At 37.9% G+C, this 23,139-nt stretch overlaps 1 protein-coding gene across 6 annotated transcripts in view; it reads right to left on the bottom strand.

Moving 5' to 3' along the window:
* Positions 1-23,139, bottom strand: part of LOC122787740 (protein rapunzel-like) — a 212,582-nt gene that overhangs the window by 132,762 nt on the left and 56,681 nt on the right. For all 6 annotated transcript variants that reach the window (XM_044054606.1, XM_044054607.1, XM_044054608.1 and 3 more), the window contains exon 2: positions 21,385-21,534. The gene's annotated coding sequence lies outside the window, so the exon portion shown is untranslated. The remainder of the gene's footprint in view (positions 1-21,384; positions 21,535-23,139) is intronic.

Here is a 23,139-nt window from a genome sequence, read left to right as displayed (position 1 = left end):
CTTTTTATTTTATTCTTTATCTTTCATATATTTGTAGCAGAATCAATTTCAACCTTATATTCACAATTCACAGACTCTTAACACTTTTCTCACAAACCTCAGAAGTGTACAAATAAACGGATTATAACACGTGTAAAGGCAGTACATTGTCTAAGAGAAAGACGTTGGAATACATTACTGTGAAAATCATTTTTTTTTCACTTTCATAGGTTCATAGATTAGTACTAAGCTAACTGCCCATGAGAGCCATTTTAAGCCTAGCCAATTATCCCTTGTGAGACTTAAACCCTACACCTTGTGCTTGTAAGGCAAACACCTTAACCATTAGGCCACCCTCCCAAACCCTCAAAACTGCACATCATTCACGTATATCAGGTGGCTGCCTTTGTGGGCGAGAGTTCGGATGAGCAGTATAGAGGCATGCTATGTACATATATGACTGCAGTCACTTGAAATACAAAACTGTTGCCATTTGAATTTGCAAATTATGTATCCTCCCAAACACATTTGTTTTGTTAGTAAATTCTTAACTATTATTATTTTCTACACAGTTATATGCTGAAAGGATGCAAGGAAAAGTAAAATTGAACAACACGGAACATACATTTTGCAGAAGCTGTCATTGGATGAAAACATTAAAAAATAATACAATACATTTGACTGCATATAAGTTATGGCTTTTGTGAGAAAAAAAATGAAACATAATCAAACAGAGAAAAAGGAAGAAAAATGTATTGTGCTTGGTGTAGTGACCCCGCTATGCTGAGAAAACAGAAAATGCACTGCAGGATGTATGCGTGGCGGTAATCAGTAGGTGACTGAGGACACCATTCAGCCCTTTGTGTAGCTCTCTATTTCACATAAAGCATCACTGCAATTAAAGTTAACCTCCCTCTGTGAAATGGTTAAAAATATAGTGTGGTACACAGGCCTGTCAAACTGTAACAGCACTGTAGCTATAGTTCAGTGTGTGTATACTAACCCTAAAACTCTGCTGCATAAAGTAATAGGTTGTTTTGGAGGGGTGGCAGTGATAGGGTGATATTTAGAATGGAGCTGTACAGGAGGCTCCTCAACATGATGCTTGCTGGGGGCTCCCAAAATGCTAACACTGGCCCTGAACTTGCTGTAGTCCTTCTAGGTCACTTGCAAGGCATCCCTGGCTTATAGCTGCTAACTGCATTACCTGTACACACTTACAGAGGTCAAAGGTGCAGCTGTCAAACTGCTTTAAAGCCAGCAGTCATTCAAAGTCATCCTCATTGTAGTAATGATCATTTCCCTGTACACCGCAGAGCCACAGCTGGGCCGGATTACGTTTATGACATTCACTCTGCTTGCAAAACTGAATTGCTTCACATGTTTTGTATTTCCTTTAAGGTAAAAATGAGGGCACACAAAACAGGATAAAAGAGACAGTATGCCTTAGAATATCTACTTAATAATTACACATTAACTGTATCATGAAACTATGAATTAAATACCAATAAGTAATTGATGACTACTACTGCTATTGGAATGCTGTTATACATTACAAAGCATAATTATATCTGGGCAGTGCAAGAAAAAATACAGTAATTTAACTATCATAATAATAATAATAATCATAATCATAATCATGATGACATTACCTCTTTCAAACAAAACGTTTGCTTTTTTAAAATTCCCCACCCTTTGGGGAACAAAAATAGGCTGGAGTTGTATCTGATGCTCCTGTGGACACGGCGGATACATTAGATCTCTCAACTTACTAAAAGGCTGGTTACATCTCGGCAGGTGACTGCTTTTTTGGTTGATGGATTATCCATAGCCTGAGGAAAAAATATGCAAGCACTGGTGTGTCCTACCACTTCCTTTAACCACTAATCTGAGGTGATGAAATACCAACTTTGCCAATGAAGGGAGATCCCAATTTCTACCATCTCCCAAAGAGACACGTAGTCAGTACTGAAGGATGAAAAAATTATGCTTGAAAGAGGATTCTTCTACCTCCATGATGCTACTAAGGCCTTTTGATTAAATGGCAAGGACCTGGATTTTGGTCATCAGAAATGTACCGCCCCTTAGGACGTTTGTTGTTGACACAGATTCCTGAAGGAACAAGGTTTCCAATGCTCTTCTTGAATTTCATGTATTTCTTCTGTGGAAATTAAAGTCTATGTCCCCTCCTGTTATACTTTTTAGGTAATCATCTACTGCTGACACAAAGATCAAATGCCAATGCACCCTGAAAGGACATCATAACATCCTTGGGAAAGGGAATTTAGAGCAATCAGAGATAACTATATAAAATCTGCCAACACCTAGTGTGCTGCTTGTCTCATCTGTGACACAGTAGTTAGCATTGTCGCTTTACTGCAAGAGGTTTTCTGGTTCAATTCTCGGCTGGAGTGCCTACTGTGTGGAGTGTGCATGTCCTTTCTGTGTTCAAATGAGTTTTCTCTGGATGCTTTGGTTTCCTCCCACATTGCAAAGACACTTTAAATTGGCCATAGGTGCGAGTGTGTGGTATGGGAAAACAGCCACGGCAGGGCCAGCCACTTAGTGATGTAAACCTTGGCTCTAGATAAATATCACTGTTGAAGTGACACACCAACCCCATGTGCAAAAAATGGGAAAAGGTGCTGTGAATGGATGCTGATACCAGCAAAGCTTTCAGCTGCACTTTTTCCTTGCTGTCAGGAAGGGTCCATAGACCCTCACCTGCCTTATCTAGCAAGAGCCACTAAAAGTATTTTCTTTAGTTGTACAATACCGTCTCTACAATAGTGAGGGGCAAGAGTCCCTAGGCAGCCCAGGGCCTTAGACTCCTTGTTTGGAGGATAAACTGCCTCAGCCTTAAGCATGGAGTTGAGCTTCAGCACAGCTGAACAAACAGACAGGTGCACTAATTAATTCTCCATGGCACAGCTTATTGGGAAGCAAAACATTTACCCCACCCTGAATGGACCTTTGGACACAGGACCCAAGTGGCTCCAATTCATTACCAAGCTTTTAATGCGTCTGTCATAGACAGCATGACACAAGGATCTGCTTTGCACCCAAAAAGTTTTTGAATATCCTGGTGGCCATACTCCATTCATTTTCTCAGTCTCCAAACAATTTTTCCAAAATCAGGGGCCCTTGATTGCAGGAGAAGAGACAGGGACACTCCTCCACACCCCTGAGCACATTTTCACAGTATCCTGATCATCAGATTTTGATGCTGGTTTGGAAGATCTCTCCTTTTCCCATACTGGCTCATCTGAAGTAGAAGATGGGTCTAGTTACTTAAAGTTGCTGTCTAATGAAGGAGAATTGTAGGTTCAAATTAGATGGGGAAAAGAAAACAGGAATTACAAAGTGGGGGCTGAACAAATTCATTAACGTCATCAATGTGTAAAATGTAACCCAAAAACTACTGGGTTGATGAGCAGAAGAATGGCCTAGAGTTTCAGAAGTGAGGGACTTCAAATTTCCTGCAAGTGTCATCGGGTGTCTTCATGATTTGTGCTGCTAAGGCAAACTCTTTCTGGAAATTTACCAGTTTGAAAGCCAAAGCTAACAACCTGAAGGTCTGGGAGGTTGACACTGGGGTCCCAAGACAACTTAACCACATGTCACAACAATGGGTACCACAACCTCTAGGCTGAAGCCACAAAGGTCAGCATCTGATCATGTACTGGAGAGGGGGTAGGCTAACATATGGACCGATTCTAGCCAGACCACTGCCAGACAAGACGCTTGCTGCATGCACAGAAGTACAACTTATGGAGAAGGCTCACAATAGGAAGAAAAGCATCAGGCCTAGTGCTTAGACTGGTGACAGAAAAGTGGAACACAAACAACCTGACACCAGGTACGCCAATATTTCAGACTGTGCTCAGGGTATGTTAACTAGAAGATTATTCTTGAGGCAGATGTAAAAAAATTCAAATTCATGTTTAGTTTCTTACATAAAACTAAATGCAATATAAACAATCATAGTGAAAGTACACCCAAAATAAAGAACACACTGGATCAGTATTATGACGTAAAATAAATACAGTAAAAACTAAAGGAAAACTGAACAAAATGTATTTTAGGCACCCTAGCAAAAGTTCTGTGGATGACAAAGGGGAAGCAACTGGACATCCTCATTGCACCTCTGCAGTGATTACCACCAAAGGAGTCACAGTCAACAACAGTCATTAGTCCTCTGAACTACTGAAATGAAGAAGGAGACAAGAGGGTAAATTAACCCGTTTACTATGCCTCTCAAGTTTGAGGTTGTGCAACAGGAGGTAAACCCTGAGATGAGGAAATCAAAATAATACAGGAGTGACAAAGGGTGGTCAGAAATTCCATGTCATTTGAAACCACCTGAGGGAGTTTTGGTAGATTAGCTACCATTCTGACAGCAGTAATTTTTACAAATTTAACTGTAAAATGAAAACAGTGTGACTACCACGGCTGTTGGCATAAACTTTTGCAAAACAAATAATAAAAACCAGATGAGTGCTTTTGAGTTAAAACTCTTCTTCAGATCTAGTTAAAAAGCCATCATATCACAGATTTAAAAGCTTCTTAGCCAATAGGATCATCATAGAAGCCTACACCCCTTCAAGGCAAGTCTAAGTGGGATGTTCCCATTCAGTCCAGGAATTTTATCTGCGTGTATGGTGGCAATCCAGTTCACTTTAGTAATCTCTGTTCTGTTACTAATATCACCACCTCTCAAAGTGTCTTTTACTATATGAAGTGCCATGAAATGAAACTTATGATTAACATCCAGTAACATGTGTCTAGCAAGTGCATTCTTGTCATTACCAAGTCAGATGTCACTCATATGCTCAGAGATGTATTCCTTGAATAATCTATTAGTCTTTCCAACACAGAAGCTTTGTCAAGAATTACAGGTTGCTATATATACTACATTCTTAGTCCTGCAATCTGTGTATAAATGTGGTGTATATGTCTTACTGGACACAGGATGTACAAACGTGTTGCTGCTGGAGATATATTTGCATGCTTTGCATGAAAGACATGGAATGTGCCAATTCTCTTCAATTCTATATCAGTATATGATCTTGGACCATAACACAGCTGTTTCTTTAAATTATATTAGTTTCTGAAGCAAAAACATGGTTGCTCAACTACACTCCTAATATCTTCATCCAAGGTCAATGATAATATCACAGGCAAAACTCACATTACTAGAGTAGGTACATGTCAATGTAGTTTTATGAATCCTCAGGGCCACCTGCTGTGACTCATTCAAGGAAGTAATATTCTTCTTCAAAAAGTATGGCTTCCCTCTATTAGTCCTAAGACCATTAATCTCTCTAGACGCAACTTTAACCACATCTTCCTTATAACCTCTATCTCAAAATTCACACATGAAGTTATTCTTTGCCCTCTGAAATTCATTCTCATCTGTATGTTGACTGGAGGTCCTCAGAAACTGCCCTTTCAAGATATTTTTATATGTATGTGTTGGATGCATGCTTGTCCATTCAAGTAGATTATTCTTTCAGTACTCCTTCAGATGTAAGTTTGTTTCATAACTACCATCATTACTTGATGTATATACATACATCCAAGAAATCCATATAATGAACTGATTCCCTCATTGTAAACTTGAGGAAAGATGTAGTTTTTCCATCTGTATAACAAAGTCTTCAAGTTGTTCCTTCCCATAATATGAAAACATCATCTACAACGCATTTATAGTACTCAATGTGTTGGGAGGTGTTACTATGCAACACATATGTGTCCTCCTATTTCGCTAGCACAAGATTGGCATAGCTATTTGCATATGGAGTGGCAATAGCTACACCCACGTTTGCCAGTAAATGTGATCATTGTACACAAAAATATTGTTCTCCAAAATTAATTTCAATAGCATGCAAATCATGGTAATGGCATCCATTCCATATTCACTCCTTACATGTAAAAAGGCTCTCACCGCTTCAATACCATATTCATTGGGACTCACGGTGAATAAGCTCTGTACATCAAGAGTAACCAGACAGAACTTAGACCTCTTTTTCAAGCCATCAATGCATTGATAAAAGATTCTAAAAATTGCTGAGCATCTCTTAAGTACTGATGGCATCATCTCTATTATACAGTCAATTAATGTTCCACCAAAATTGAGAGAGGTTCTGTGATCCAGCCACTACAGGGTGCAAAGGAGGATCCTGTTGCTCCTTATGTATTTTAGGTAAACTGCTAATGATGGACATAAGGGGTCCAGAAACCTTTAAATATTCATATAGATCTCTCGTAATCAATCTAGTCATTAGGATGTCAAAAAGGGTATCATCCACTCCTTTGATAATTTTTTTGACTTCAGACTTGGGGATTCTACAATAAGAAGTGCTATCGTTCAATAAAAGATGCATCTGTCCATCATAGTCTTTCTTATTCATAATAATGGTGCCTCCTTTATCAGCCAGACAAACCTGAATATCCTTGTTGTACATCCTCTAATGCCCATCTCTCCTTGCGTGTTAAATTATAAAAGCATTGTTTATGTTGTTCATTCAACTTATTAAAAATTTACTCTCAAAAAAGTTTCTATATTGGCATTAAGTTGTGGTATGAAAGTACTGGGTTTTTTAAATTATTTCACTTCATTCTCAGTACTATTGTCAAACATGATTCTTAACATAATAGTTCTTGCAAAAAGCTTGAGGCTTACAATAACCTCAGTTAATCTTAAAGGCATGGCAGGAATATATAGCAATTTATTAAATAGCACTAAATGCTTATCTTTTGGCTCAAAATCAGACAGATTAATCACAAGCAAATTCATGCTGAAGTTCTCTTTATCTGTGGATACCAATCTGTTGATAATTTCCTCCTCTTGCATCCCCTGCTCTGTGAACACTCCCCCTCTGGGGTTCCATAACTGCTTCACGCATACAGGCAGCTCTGGAAATAACTATGCATCAGCCGCCTTTTCTTTCCATCTAGCACCTAATTCTTGTGCAACTGGTGATGGGACCTTAAAGTTAGTTGCAGACGTCCTGTTCAAAGTAGAGGAGCAGGGTGCTTATGTGTTATTAGCCCCCAACCTAATAACAGCTTATGTTACCTTCGATGGAGATACTGTTACCATAGCAGTGGTGCCAGTACAACTGCTTGATTGCTCCACAGACTATCGTGCACTGAAGTGTGGCCAAACAAATATGTGGCCCATCTTAAAAATCCACGTAGTTTCTTTCTAGCTTTTTCTTCTTGATGGACTGTAGCTTCAAATCATATGCAGAAATGCTGTTATACAAGCTATCTAACTTAGAAAAATATAAATCTGCTTTGCGCCTTGACTCAATACTTATCTGCATAGCTTCAACTGATTTAACTAAATTGTTCTCAATAGGCTTAAAAAATCTAAAAGTAGCTTTACATAATTAAAACTTACTTCAAGGTGGCCTGAAAGGGCAAAATCCATAATTTCAATAGAAAGGCACACAAGAGCCCCATGCCACCACTTACAGAGTTAGTAATTTCCAACAAATGGTGGAAAAATGCATCACATGCTCTTGGCCCAAACATAAAAGACAAAGGTTATGCTTAAGCTGCAGCTTTCTGGTTGTAACAGTAGAACACAACTTCAAACAGCTTTGTGATGAAAATTCCCACAATCCAACATAAAAAAGGAAAAAAAAAAAAGCTCTGCCCATCTCTGAAATCCCAAAAATGATAAATGATCCAATGGAGCCATAAATTCTGTCTGCATACGCAGCAAGAAATAAACTGAATTTTAGGGTAGCTCGAACTACTCCAGGGTCAAAGCCACTCGAACTGAAGACAGTGTAGATTCTACCCAGGATCTCTACCTACAGAAGAATAGTGTACTGTACACTGTAAGATCTAAGTTAAAACTACTTCTCATGAAGCAGCTTGTGATTATTGCTAGTCTTTTGCTTTTGGTGAGAGAAGGAGCCAAGAATAGACTCCTACTTGCATGCAGTTGTCTTTAGACCACAACTATCTCTACTACAAAGGAGATAACACCTCCAGTAATCAACATTTAAACTCACAGACAATTCTACCCCTTCAGCTCACATCAGTAAGCACCTGGAACCATGAATTTGCACTTTTTGACCATCTCTGTAACCAGCTTGCTTGAAATGAGCAACCAGAGACAATGTAGCAGTTGTCTCATGTTAACTGACAACCTTCTACTCCTTAAGCAAACTGACACATTGTGTGAGAGATTTAACCGGAGGCAAACCGTAACCATGTGAGATGTCAGGACCCGCTACGGTGAGTATCGAAATATAGACAGTGAATGGCTGAAAGAACGGACTTACATACTCAAGTCCGAGATGCTTCACAGACCCACAAGTCTGACTAACCCCATCCGTAAGGCTATGGAAATGATCTTTGTCAAATTAATAAATAATGACATAGGCAACTTACAAACTCTCAGATGCTGCCTACTTAATCTTGCTGACATCCTTCATGGACGAGGGCAAATCTGTACATACTGGATATCTAGACATTGCAAAGACATTCACAACACCATCCCAAACACAGGTATCACAGATAACCTCTTATCAGTTAAACGTCAATACTCATGTAACTTATTTGAGTAAACTAGCTTACAAATAGAACCCAGGAAAAGACCTGTTACTAGTGGTATACCTCTTTGGCATTGACTTCTTGGGAGGTCATAGCTACAGTTAAGGGCTCAAGGCTGACCAATTCTGCAGATGCCTGTAAACTTGGTGCCATAAACTCCCCAGAAGTCATAAGACACTCCTCAATGGCCTTTCCCAAACCAATTGCTGGTGTCAAAACCATGACCATGAACTGAATGCCAAGAAATGTATATTATCATCCTTTGGCAAGCAAGAAGTTATTTGAAACTATCACACTAACTGATCCAGTAGTTAGGAACCTGGCAGACAATTAACTGTCCTTTGATCACCACATATCCACAACTGTAAGAAAGTGCTTTTTCATTGCACAGCTTATTGCTAAGAGTATGACATTCACATCCAGGGATGTGATCATTCCAATGTACTCTGCACTCATCAGGCTGATCATCGGTTAAACTGACCCCTTCGGTATGCAGTCCAAACATCTGGCAAAACCTGAACATCCACAGTGCTTTCTTACTAAAAAAATCAAGGGCATAAATCACAAAAACTATGCAGACCATCTCAAAATCTTAACCCTCATTTTGGTGTCATACAGGCTAATGAGGGGCAATCTCTGCCTCCCATACCGAGCGTACAAGACTCTTATCTTGTCAGACCTGCTGCACATTCACAAGTCCAATGGGGAATAAGCACCTGCTTAAGAGATGCAAGACTCTTTTACAATATAAACAGAACATGTTGGAGGGACAGATGTTTATCACAGGGAATGCCACTCCTTCGAAATCATCTTCCTCTATACATAAAGCAAAGTACACTATTCAAAAGTAATTAGGGGTGAACTTGCGTTTACTTATCCAATCATCCAAGTTTATCACCCTCGTTTCAACTGAATTGAGTTTTACTTTGCACTGAAGAAGGGTCTAACCCAAAAGCTTTGCTGTATATTAACAATTTTTTAGCATTTCTAACTCCATTTTTGTTGTTTGTTTATTCAGTTAGTTTACCTAACACTTGGTTCACTACAACTTTGATCAATTTTTTGTTGGTTGTTGTGTACTGGATCTGTTGGAGGCACGGATTTTCTTTGTGATTATGACACACTCCATTAGTGAAACGTTTGCTTCTAATGCCTCATTCTCTACATTGACTATGAACAAGTGCTCAGTAAATGAGATACTGAAGATCTGTAACAATCCTTTGCTTGCTGTTGTGAGTATTGCTGGGAACTGATAATTTGGGAGACATTCCCCATTAGGTCAATAACCTTGAGAATTATGTTGGCACACTAAAAAGGAAGGTACTAGCCTTTAAGAAGCTTCAATGGCAGCATCTAAGCTTTATGGGTTATTTGGAGCTTGGGGCCATACCTCGTAGTTTAAGGATATTGAAAATGCCAGCATATGCTAACATATATCCTGACCTTTTAAAGAAGTGGCAGAAATTAAATCTAAAGCGGAGTGCAGACTATATGATTTTAATGAACCAGTTTTTCTCACATGTAGAAATCGATCTGCAGAATGAGATCCTAAAATCTGAAAGAAGGCGTACAGGAAATATAATTTTCCAACAGTCTACTCAAATATACCAGCAAATGATGGAAAGACTAATTATTTTTGACTGTAAGTTACAGCTTACAAAAAAATGTAAGCTACAAAGGGATCTGAATGCTTTCAGGTCTAGCAACATCTTTTCTTGGCCAAAAGAACAGCCAATCAACAAAACGAAAAACATTCCACCTGAGCAAAAAAAAGAGAAATCAATGTATTCACTAGATGCCATTCAGATGCCTGTCCCTTTAAATTCACATACTGTAAAACCTCCACTGAATTGAATTACTGAAACCAATACAGAATCACGCAGTATAACTACCCCTGTGAATGAAACCTCAGTGCAATTGGATGGAACAGATATCCCCGCTTTTATTCGTGAGAATCTTGAAATAGGATTGAAATATCGGATGACTGTACATATTCCACAACAGAAACGTCTGAGGTTAAGACTATAGTTCAAGTTAATATGGCTTTTTGAGGAATTATCTACTGAGCTGTTTATGTTACTGTCCCCTGGCCAGTAATACCATTTTTATGCAACTTATCAAAAATGCACAAACGTTTGAACAACCCCCCATGAGGCCTATTGTCTCTGGAAGGGGTTAGATTATTGAACCAATTTTTGTTATATATACAGTCTGTCCTTAGCAAATATTTGCACAAAATAGAGAGTTACATTCATGACACAGGGGACTTTCTGAATAAATTACATGAATAGGAGCCATCTAATAGTACTACTGAAAATTTACTTGCAATATTGGACATTAATTCATTATTTACTTCTATTCCTAATGATTAAGGTTTGGAAGCATTGTGGGATTTTCTGTGTAACAGAACTCAAATGTATTCTAGGGATGTAGACAACATTTGTCAAATATTAGATCTGGTCCCTACAAGTAATGTGTTTATATTTGAAAGTCAGGTTTATGTGCAGTGTGCTAGCCAGTGGGAAGATGAGCATATTTTACAAAGGCATCTAACACAAAAAAAAGTGTTATTTTTTAAATGTTTTGTGGATGACATTATGGTTTGCAGTGGAGATCAGGAAGAATTGTATCTGTTTGTAGAGTATCTAGAAAAGACAACTAATTTTCTTAGTTTCAAACTTAGTAGTTCAGAGAAAGAGATAAATTTCCCGAATATCAAAATAATGAAGACAGTACATGGGTTGGAAACTTGCATATATAGAAATTATTAGGTAAACCCACAGACAAAGTATGCATGCACCCCATGTTTTTAAAGGCAGAGTTAAGGGTCAACTAACATGAGTAAGCAGACCTAATATGAAGGAAGTCGACTGTATTGTTCAAATGAATGATATGATAAATTTAGAGAGAGTGGTGAAACTGGTGAGAGATCTGGGCAACCTTAACTTTGAAGGGCATTTTATATTGTTCATCTCATAAGTAAGGGCATTGCCTCCAGAAAAAAAGAGGTTATAACCCCCCTGTACTCTTCCCTCATTAGGCCAATGATACAGTACAACGCTTCCTTTGGTATGTTCCTTTCTAAACACCTGCAGCAATTGAAGAGAACACAAAGGTTCCTTCAAGGTCTTCAAGATCTATCTTATGAGGACAGATAGAAATCATTGTCACTTTACTCTGTGTCATACAGACTGCTCAGAGGCAACCTGTGCCCTGCATACAGAGCAATCCCGGACCCAGCTTTAATGGTAATGCTGCATATTCGCAAGTCAAATGGCACATGGGGTCACTCACTCAAAGGACCTTAACCTAGTATTTGACATCAACAGAACTTGCTGGAGAGACAGGTTTGTCTCACAGATGTTGCCCCACTTTTGGGGCAAGCTTCCTATTCATGTTACACAAAGCCCCTTGTTGGCCTCATTTAAGCATAATTTGGACGGCTGGATCAGTAACTGGAAATTCACCCAGGGGTTCCACATGTATCCCTTTTGGAGAGGGGCAATAGGTGCTGATTTTAGTGTATACTTGAACCAGACACCATTGGGAACACGGGTTGAATTTGGCTAGGCTTGAGAGGGCCCTGGGGCAGTTAGCTCATGATCCTATGACAATGATACATCAAAACAGACTATGTCTGATGTCATGCTGAATAGGAGTACCTCAGCAAGACCATATTTCAAGTCCACCTGCAAATACTGTCTATGATACGTCACTGCATTTAATAGAAGAACGTATGAGGTTAGAAATAGTATTTCGAATAATTGAGCCATTCTACAAGCTACGCTTGAATTGAAACAAATTATCGGTAACAAACCCAGTTTTTCCTACAGAAATTGTAGCAACTTGAAAAGAAGGCTTTGTTAAAATGAAAAATGGGAATAATTTAATACCTAGCAAGCAAGGGACATTTTACCCTGGTACGATTGTGTATGTTGCAAATACGTACATATGTAGTAGGAATAGTTTTGTGCATCCAAGAATTAATAAGGAATTTGTTTTTAAATGTTTTGTTATGTGCAATACCACTGATATTGTTTATCTAGCCATCTGCATAAAATGTTCTGCATTTTATGTGGGTAAATGTACACATAAGCTTAAAGAACATATTTCAGAACATAGGTCAGACATTAGAAGAAATATCTCAATGAATACTTTATTTAAACATTCTTAAAATGTGGTTCAGATCATGATTCCTTATTAAGAGTAATAGACATAGCTTATAGAAACATGTGAAGTGGTGATTTAAATAATGTCCTTGAATCTAGAGAATTTAGTTGGATAGTACGTTTGCAAGCGGATTATACACAAGGCATAAATACTGCAGTAAGCATTAAACCAGTTTTAGTCAGAAAGCAAATGTAATATAGATAGTAGAAATATATGTTTTTTTTATGCGTAGGATCATGTGTTTCACATTATGTCCTAATAACACATTAAGAATGTTTTGATGCTTATTTTTTAAATTGAATAACTGTTTGCTGAATATGACTGGGGCTGTGTCACAGGTTTATCTTTTTGAATTCTTTTAAATATGTTTCAATTGAATCGAGTTTTACTTTGCACTGAAGAAGAGTCTAACCCAAAATGCATGGGGTAGCACTGAAGCTAGTAGCTATTATAAAGTTAAGTGTGAGGCTGACAAGAAACATCTGCTGCAGGGTTACATTGAAGTGTGTAATAGTACGGAAAATAAATGCAATATTTTTATACACCAGTCACCAGTCTCCTAACTGTCTGGGGTCTTTAAATATACCACAAAGCATGATATTGGTTATCAAAAGTGGGATCACATTACTAAAACACCACTAACATTTAGGAAACTGGGAACAGTTCTGACTAGTGAGAAATGGTAATATTACCACAAGGAGCTCTACCAACAATTTTACAGACATTTTGGCATGGTGTTGACCCAGATGAGTTAGTAATCAGCAAAAGAAAAGGTAAAGAGTAAAATACTACTAAGAACTAAGTCATTCTATCAGAGATATTTGACTTTGTACAACCATTAGCATGGCCAATATGGAAGCAAAGGATTGAAGCTACAGAATTACAGAGATTAACAAGAAAGTCTACAGGGTTCATACAGGTAGAGAAGTAGAACGCATTTGTTGTGCTTCCACATTTGATGAGGGTCAATCTCTTACTTCTGATGATGTGCTAAACAAAGCCAGATGAATGAGCATGTTTCCATAACACTGTTCAGCAAGGGTGGAGGCCCATAGAAGCGCTTTGATTACAGCTGTAAGAACTGGCAGAATACTGTGAATTGGGTGGCACTAAAATCCACAAATAAGATACGGAACCGACACCGGTATTACAGATCATAAACTTCAGAAAACTTATAGAATGAGCCAAATTTAACATTGCAGAAAGCTACACAAACTGCTCATAAGTCTGAACAAATTAAAAAGCACTGCAGAGATATGAGGGCAGAGAGAAATGTAAGTGAAGTTAAACAAAAAAGGTGTAATAAGTCAAGTAAAAAAAGAATGGTTGTTCCGACCTGCTCTAAACAAAAAAATAAATAAAGCCATATAACAAGTAGGAGTAAGAAACATTTGTCAGGTTAAACCACATACACAGCTAGTCACAGCAATGTTTGACGAGTAGCAACTTGGGCTAAAATGAGTAGAAGTATAAGTTAACGTGTTTTTAAGCTCTGTAACTAAACAGTCATTCCAGATGAATGGCATGCCATACTTCCAATTCATGGTACTTCACTGAAATGCAAGATAGACACTGTGGCACAGTTGGCCAAAGTGGTGCAGTGGTTAGCATTGCTGCCTCACAGCAAGAGATTATCCAGTTTGATTCTCATCTGGAGCACCTTCTGTGCAGGGTCTGCATGTCCTCTCTGTGGTCCAAAGTGGTGCAGTGGTTAGCATTGCTGCCTCACAGCAAGAGATTATCCAGTTCGATTCTCATCTGGAGCACCTTCTGTGCAGGGTCTGCATGTCCTCTCTGTGGTTGAGTGAGTTTTAAAGACATACAGGTAGGTGTGTGGTCTGCATGTCCTCTCTGTGGTTAAGTAAGTTTTAAAGACATGCAGGTATGTGTGTGTGTGCATTTGCCTTCTGTGAAGGTTAGGTGCTGGACTGGCAACTCAACACTGTAAAAACTCCACTGGCAATCAATCTGCGGACAGGTGATCTGCTGTGGAGAACCCTAATGAGAGCAGCCAAAAGCTATTGCTTTTTATTACAGGCAGCACATAAAAGCTTCTGTGAATGTCCACAGTTGGCCAGACATAGAAATATGCAGCCTAAATGGGAAGCCCAGATACCAGGAGAAGTTCCTAAATGTGACCGAGTAGAAGGAAAGCAAATATGAGTTTTGGATATATGTACTGCTGGAAGTACTGCTGGGTCCTTAAGTGGATAATCTTCTGAGTAGAGACACTACATACAAATAGGGCATAACTGAGAACAGAAGAATGATCAAGTTGGACTCCTTACATGTGACGTGCAAAGATTAGTCTGAAAACCGGTGCAGTTCCTCACACCCTAACTACAACAAAAGCAGTATTGTTCCCTATACTCTTTAAGGGAGAGGCTGAGTTGAATCAAGTGCAGTTTCTGTGATAATAGAAAGAGTTACAGAATCTATAGACTGGTGTGTTCCAGTGATGCCTGGACTCAAGCAAAGGAAAGATAACCATGTGTAGTGCTCTACTTACTTTAATGATACTGTTAAAGAAGTTATCTTTTGGAATTATTTCATCACCTGAAACTGTTCACTCCACAAAGACTACAAGGGCACTATGGTTGTGAATGGAAAATAAGTATTATGTATACAGAACTGGCAGACACAGCATCAGATTAGAACCAACTAAAGCAAAAGCTGCTGTGGGTTACCAAGTCCAAAGTCATCATTGTTGTCATCAATGTTTTTTTTCCCATTCTTGCAAAGGGTAGGAAAACTGAGTAATGCCTTGAAATGCTGGCAAATGCCTGCAGGATAATCAATGGTACTTCATACTCTAACCCACAATGATAAGGAGATATATAACATGGATATGGGGTAATGCTAAACAGGATTTTGTTTACCAGGAAAGTCTAACTTGGCCCATAGGGTACTCATTCTCAGTGGAGGCCTGGGGAGAAAAGCTACAGGTAACATCACAAAAGCATTCAATAAATATTACACATTACAAAATTATTACTCAAGACATATGACAATACAAATTCATATTGATGGGATACATTCAACATTATACAATAAAACATTTTGTTTACAAATATTTGACAGTAGCAATAACATTTAATAATAATAATGAAGATGGATAAGAAATATTAAGAAAGATGTCTTTCTATCCACACATAAGACAGAACTCAGGATGTACAGTAGAATAAAAGCAGATATCAGAAATGTGGTAAAACTACTGAAATGTGATTATACATACGTATGAAAAATCAGAAAGCAGGTCAGCTTTGAGAGTAGTGAGAGGTTGGCTTAACAGTTAAGGTATTTACCTTAAAGACACAAGGTTTAGGGTTTGATTCCCACATAGGGTAATTGGTTTGGCTTAAAATATTCCAAAAAAGGCAGTTAGCCTAGTATTAATCTATGAACCTATCACAAGAGTCAGACAATACGGGAAAAATTGTTATAAGCAAGACAGATAAGAATGTCAGAATATACAAGGAGAGAAGGATATACAAGGAAAGGAAAGGGGAAAGCATGACGGGTGAGAGTGAGAGTGGTATGACATGGCATGGGGTGAAGCACAAGCAGAATCAGCAGTTTAAAAGGAAGTGTTTTAGAGTAGGTTTAACGGCATGAAATTAAGAGTTTGTTCTGATTGTAAAAGGTACGGAGTTCCAAATTTTGGCTATGGAACAGCAGTAGAAGGACTGCCCTGCACATTTATTACATTTGTGTACAGGGAGGAGTTGCTCGTCTTCAGACTAGAGAGATCTGTTTGGATGGTAGTTATTGAGAAGGGCTACACAGACTGATGGTATACATACAATTTTGTGGATTGTAAGCAGTTGTAAGTAGTTGTATATTAAGTTACAGGTGATCGGGAATTTCAAGCCACTTCACACACCACTGCTTTCCTCTTAAAACTCTGAAGTGGAAGACATTTTTTGTGAACTCTGCAATTTTGTTATTGCATATTTCATCAGTTTTTGCCTTTAGGGAAGTTTGTTAGCGAGAGCTGGGCCTCCAGGAAGCAGAGAAGATGGGAGTAGAGTGCCAGCAAGAGTGGGCCTAGTAGCTGTATTTAGGAAGTGTTTTTGCCTGGAAAGCCACCCCTCATTTTAGTGTGTTTTTTAAATTACTGTAAATGCGAATCTGCTATCATGCCTAGTAATTCTGTATGGGAGACCACTTCATGTTTTGTGTTATTTTAAGGAAAAGATTTTAAATTGGGCACTATTTTGACTAAATGTTTTTGGGGTGAATTAGAGTAGTTTGGTTTTATCAGGGTTTAGCAGACATTGGCATTGGTGATCCAAGTCTCAATGGAGGAAAATGCTTCTTTTATTTGTTGGAGAAGTATCAGTATTACATGTGCATAAAAGCACAGATCAATCAGAGTATTGAATTAGTGAGGCTTCACAAAAGGCAGTGTGCAGATTATTGATAAAAATATTGAAAAGAAGGGTGTTGAGAATGAGACCTTTTGGGACACCTGTAATAGTGGGTAGATTTGGAGAGTTGTTTTTTAGATAGACAACAATGGATGTTAGGGGGTGAAATAGGAGTTTAGAGAGAGACTGTACTGAAGGTTTTAGAAAGGTCAAGAAATAAAGAGAAGACAATATTATTGTTCAAGTCCTTTCCTTTATTTACAGTGCCTGTGAGGGATAGAAGTGCAGATGTTGTGCTGTGTGTGGGGTCAAATATCATGCTGAGATAAAGTAAAAAGTTGGTTCTGAAGGAGCTAATGGAGAAGTTGTATATGGATACAGTTTTCTAAGAGTTTAGAAAGAGTGGATACTGTTGCTGTGGGGCAGAAAATATTTCATTTGATTTTCCATGGTAGATGATGATGATTTATTCAGTGATTTACTTATTTGAAGTTTGTTAAATGGGTCAGAGGACTGGTAAAAGACCATTTTCAGCTGCATCCTGGGCCAATTCTACATTTGTGCCCACACCAGTAATCGCCTGCTGTGATGACAGCAGCTGACAATGGGAGTGCAGATACCAACAGCTATGGTGTTGGAGCAGCTTTACTTTAACAGACATTAAGGGATGTTCAAATGTGAAAATTGTCATTGGTGCAAGTATATAAAAGTGAGTAACTCATTTACAGTAAAAGGAAAAAAGTTTTACATCAATGGGAAGTTTAATTGTAACACTAGGGGGTGGTCTATCTTAGTTTGTGCTCTAAATGCCAAGCTTTTTATATAGGGAAAACTGATAGACCACTGAAAAACAGAATTTATGAACACTACTATGCAATTAACAAAGGGAACACTACTGATGCCCTAGCTAGGCACATTTTATCATTCCCTGGGCATGAATTTTTATTCATGGCTATTGAAAAAGTATCTGAGAATGAAAGAAGGGGACCGACTAGCCTAAAACTTAAAGAAAAAGACGTTTTATGGCAGTTGAAATTAAATGCTTTGGTCCCACCAGGTTTAAATGATGTAATCTCTGTCAGGAGCACTTTAAAACTTAAAGCTTTATTAAGATAAAAAATATACTGAATTTCACGAGAAAATAATTTAACATAGTATCTATGAATAGATTTATGTAGTTTACACTTTACATTTTATGTTCTTTTACTTTAAATTGAGGTAAGGTTGTTTCAGGAAATGATGTTTCAGGAAATGATGTCATGTTTTTTAAAGTATTTAAGGGTTGATTTTTTTGTTTGTGAATTGTCTGAAGAAGTTTACATATTTTTAGTAAACGAAAGCGCTAACATACAGTTTTTGTTTCCTAGCGTGGTGCTTTTTCCATGTTTTATTTTTTATTAGTTTGTTGAATTATGTAGTTTGAAAAGGAATACATAACATAAAATGAATGACATGTCCATATTCCTGCTATCTGTTGGGCCTGGACAGTTTCTAACTACAAATTGACCTCAAACTGCTACTGCCACGGACAAAAATGTATGACTTGAACAAAATCCTCTCAGATATCAATGACTGTTAGTACAGCTTTGACAATTCAGTGTCAAAGCAGTCCATGTTCCAGGACAACAACAACTGGTCATGGTAGATATCCTCTCCAGAAACCCAGTGAATATCAGTTCAGTTACACTGGAGAAGATGCAAATGTACATCTACAACCCATCATGTGGATGCATATTCTTAAATAAGCAGCTAAGCAAGGCACAGACCTGCAAATTACAATTGTTTATGTTCATATTATTTGTCCAAGCAAGTAGACACAAACAATACAATCAATATGTATACACTTTGTAGTAACAGCAAATTTGATAGAGTGAGAGAGTCTGTTATTGTACAAAGATTAGACAGTAGTGGCAACTTCACACAGAGCAGAAGTCCTGAGACCAAATCCAAGAAGGGTATCAATTGTTAAACAAGTACAGACAGAGAGAGAGAGCAAAAATGTCTGTGTGGGGACAAAGATCAATGGTAAAATAACTAAGCTTGTGTCTGTGTGCCAGCTCTATACAGACCATTTAAAGAAGAGAATTTCTGATCAAGTCTCCTCACCAAAAGGGCCACAGTAAAAGATTACACCAGACTTGTATGAACACAATGAAAAAAATACCTAGTAGTTGTGGATCAGGATTCAAGGGCCACTGAGAAAGTAGCTCCATGGGACACTGCTGCATTCAATAACTCAACAAGTCAGTTTTTGATTTAGAAAGTGCTCTGCAGATGGATAAGTGCTAGCAAGCTGGTCACTAATAAAGAAATTTATGTTCTCAGAGTTTCAAGAATTTGCCTAGGAGTATGGGTGTGTCTGCACAATATCAATTCTACACAATCTGCAAGCAAATGATACTGCTGAAATAGCAATTCATATGGCTAAGAAAATCCTTAATCAGCAAGATCCACATAAAAATCTAATGTCAAACAGACAAATTCTATAATGTACTACTGCAGTTAAATCCAGAACAACTAATGTTGGGCAGACAGATCTTAATAACCATTCCAGTGCATGAAGCAAAGTTATTGTCTATAACTATATCATGTAAGACTGCAGAGCAAACTGACCAAAGGGACAACTCTGTATACGGATATTTCTCTGAAAGAAGGCACTCATTTTGTTTCCTGGATAACTTAAATCCTAGTCTAGTTAGACTGTCCATCTCAAATTACGTGGGGAAAACAAACGGTAAGACAGTAGGTGCGACTGTTGCCAAACCCACAGAACCAAGACTATAAGCAATCTGAACTGATAATGGAGGTGAAGTAAGCAGAAATCAAATACACACCCAGGACACTTTTGAGATGTCTGAACTATGCAGACAATCATCACACCTGAATGAGTACTTGCATGTCCATGAGAATTTCAGTCAGTGTTTTCAGAGCCCACTGAAAGGACTACTTGAAACGTATCCTTTTGTCACAAATGAGATGCCACTCACTTTCAAAACAGAGTTTGCTCATGAAGGTGTAACATAAGGCTTCCTGTGATGATTTCATCATAGACAGCCAATAAAAATGACCAGCATGAGTTAAGGCTTCCAAAATAGGCAAGCAATAAAAGGACTGCTAACTGCAACATATGCCTGGTGACTAAAAACAAGCGTTCGGAATTATGACAAGTCATAAATAACTACAGAAACATCAAATACTTTTAATATTGCATATTTCAAAATTAAAACTTTTAAAATAAATAAGGAATATGCATGCAAATGTGTATAATATGCTACCTCAAAAGAGGCTTGCATTATCTTCTCCAGTGACATCACACCAGTAATAGATTGGTCTTATTATTTAGTACCTAGAGGGGTTATCCATATATACCCATGACATGTGTAGCAATACTTAAGCTAGTAGACCTTACTGAACTGACAGTGATCCTTACAAAATATGCATGTTGCTGTGTTACACTACAGTGTGTGACTGTACGGAAAATAACTACTATTAATTTATTCGCACAAGCCCTGGTCTCCCAAGTGTCTGATGTCCTGAATTACAGCACGCAGCATGACACCTGTCATGGCAGTTATCTTGGTAAACTTTTAATGAAAAGTCAGTGTTAATTTCTAGAGTTTAATTTTTCCAGTGAAAATGCCCATACAGTTAAGAAATAAAAGTGAGCAAAATAAACTGAATCAAAACACAGACAATCAGAAACTGTTATCTTTAGGATTCTATTAATTTGTCTTTTTCAGTAAGCCTGCCATTGCATTTGAACCTCTTATCTGTACTAATTACAGCTTAGTCCTAGAGTTGTTATGCTTCATTGAGGTGACACTATGTTGTGTCCATTACTGGGCAGGTTCTGACTGTCTATACATCTTGTGAAAAGTAAAGCAAGTACTGAAACAGATTTAAAAAAAAACAAGGTTATTTCTATAACATAATCACACACATTCAGCAAAGCTACATCCAAATGGAAACAAATCTGCTCAACCTGAAGACACTAAAGCTAGATCCTACTAGTACTGTCCATGTACAATTGGTTGGTGATGATGATTCCAGGTTTGTTGAGTGATTTTTTTTGAATTCTTTTAGTGATGAAGATGTTTCTATATACTAGACTAGCACTCAACCTACCTTTGTTTTTCATTTCAATAGGTATGTTAGTTTATACCTCACTACTCAACCAGAGCTTCTTTTTTGTTTTATTGTCTAGTAGTACACTGATAAACTAATTCCATTCGCTATATATAAGTGTTTTAATAACATACAAATTTTAAAAACTAAAAAAAAAAGTGCTAACCTTGCAGGTGAGCAACAGCTCTAATACTTCTTGTGTGTTAATTCTTCTCAGCATTCAGCACCTACAGTTTGATATATTAGTATTTTTGGATGACACTCCTCTCAGATTCTGATTTGGAAACTGGGACTTCTAGAAATGATCAAGAGTTGTCTGCAAAACAATAAGAAACAAATTAGGTCACATCATCCAGTTGTAAAGAGCACATGAGTTTTTTTTAGATTTAAACAGAAAGCCTCTTCCAGATGATTACTTACATGCCAGTGTATTCTACAGTTATGATAAATCATTAAATACAGTATTGTACAAACCCTACCCTAATTTAAGTTTGATCAAACCACTGGTGACTTTCCAGTAATTGTACATTTTAAGAAAATGCATCATAAGGTATGTCCTCAAAACATACAAAGACAGTAAAATAATGTCAACAAGAAAATTACTGTGAAAACACTGTACACCTTTGGAGTTCTTTTAATCTCCTGAGAGTTATAGCTTCAGCTCCTACCTCACTCAGGGAAACATTTCATTTTCATGGCTGTCTGAATGAGATCTTGTAGATCACAATTTCAATAATATAAGAATGTTGTTGTTGTCGTCTTTCGGCTTTTCCTGGTTAGGGGTCACCACAGCGGAACTCCGGTCCGCTAATGACTGCCAGTAGATTTTCACAAATGCCGAGGTGCCAGCTCGACATTCAACCTTCAACGAAGGCACGCCCGTTTACGCATGTCTTTTGAACGCCCACCCAACCATGGGGAGGACATGCAGACTCCACACAGAAGGCACTCCCTGCACTCCAGCCGAGAATCGAATGGGGGAACCTCTTGCTGTGAGGCAACAATGCTACAATTTCAATAATATAAGAATAATCAAACCATATTTAGAAGACTGTGAATGTTAACCTCTTACTTTAGGTGTAAGTTTGTTTGCCTAGTTTCACTAGATACATTATGATTATGTCAAATGTTATTTATGCACTCATTTTCAAACATCCCTGTTAATGTTCGGGGTCATAGAAGACTTGGACACTATCTCATCAAGTAATAACACACACAAACACATGAACACTGTTGTCAAATCTAAAGGCAATTTAGGGGATATAAATGGAAATGGGTGACCCCAACAAAAATCCACCTCATCACAGACAGGACATGCAAACTCAGCACAGAAGCCACCCCTGCCAGGAACCAAACAAGGTGACCAGACCTTCTCAAAATTCAGTTTCATGCAAAAAAATGTCAACTGTTGTATAGCAATGTGTTGCACTGTGTAAAATCCATCTATTTTTCCATCATGTACCTGAAAGCTTGACATTTCAATAATCTAAAAACTATACTTACCAATGACGTTACATAATTGTCTTACAATGATACCCTTAACCACTGTTCAACTGTTCATTGTAACATATAAACAGTTACACTGCAGTGTAAAAATAGATACATTTGCTTCTGTTTCATATGCAAGTGGATCTCATACTGTGTGGCCAATACAAATGTCCATTGGCTCAATATGATTTAAGTCAGTCACCAAAATGAAATAACAATAAATAGCTTTTCACATTACACATACTTTAAAGGCATTGATTCCCAGATACTCAGATACTCAAGGAATCAGGAATCGCAGAAGCTAGAATCAGCAGAACTTATGCTGTCATTTCAGTCCACAGGTGACAGAAGGACCAGTACTGAGTCAGTAATGGCATAAATAAGGTAACAGCATCAGTGCTGCATGAGATGGAAGGGGCAGCACTGAGCCAGT

The sequence above is a fragment of the Protopterus annectens genome, chromosome 13.part0 (genome assembly GCF_019279795.1).
Source record: "Protopterus annectens isolate FY-2018-M chromosome 13.part0, PAN1.0, whole genome shotgun sequence".
NCBI classification, from domain to species: Eukaryota; Metazoa; Chordata; order Ceratodontiformes; family Protopteridae; genus Protopterus; species Protopterus annectens.
Note: the sequence above shows the minus strand (reverse complement) of the source record. Positions and strands in the feature narration are given on the sequence as shown.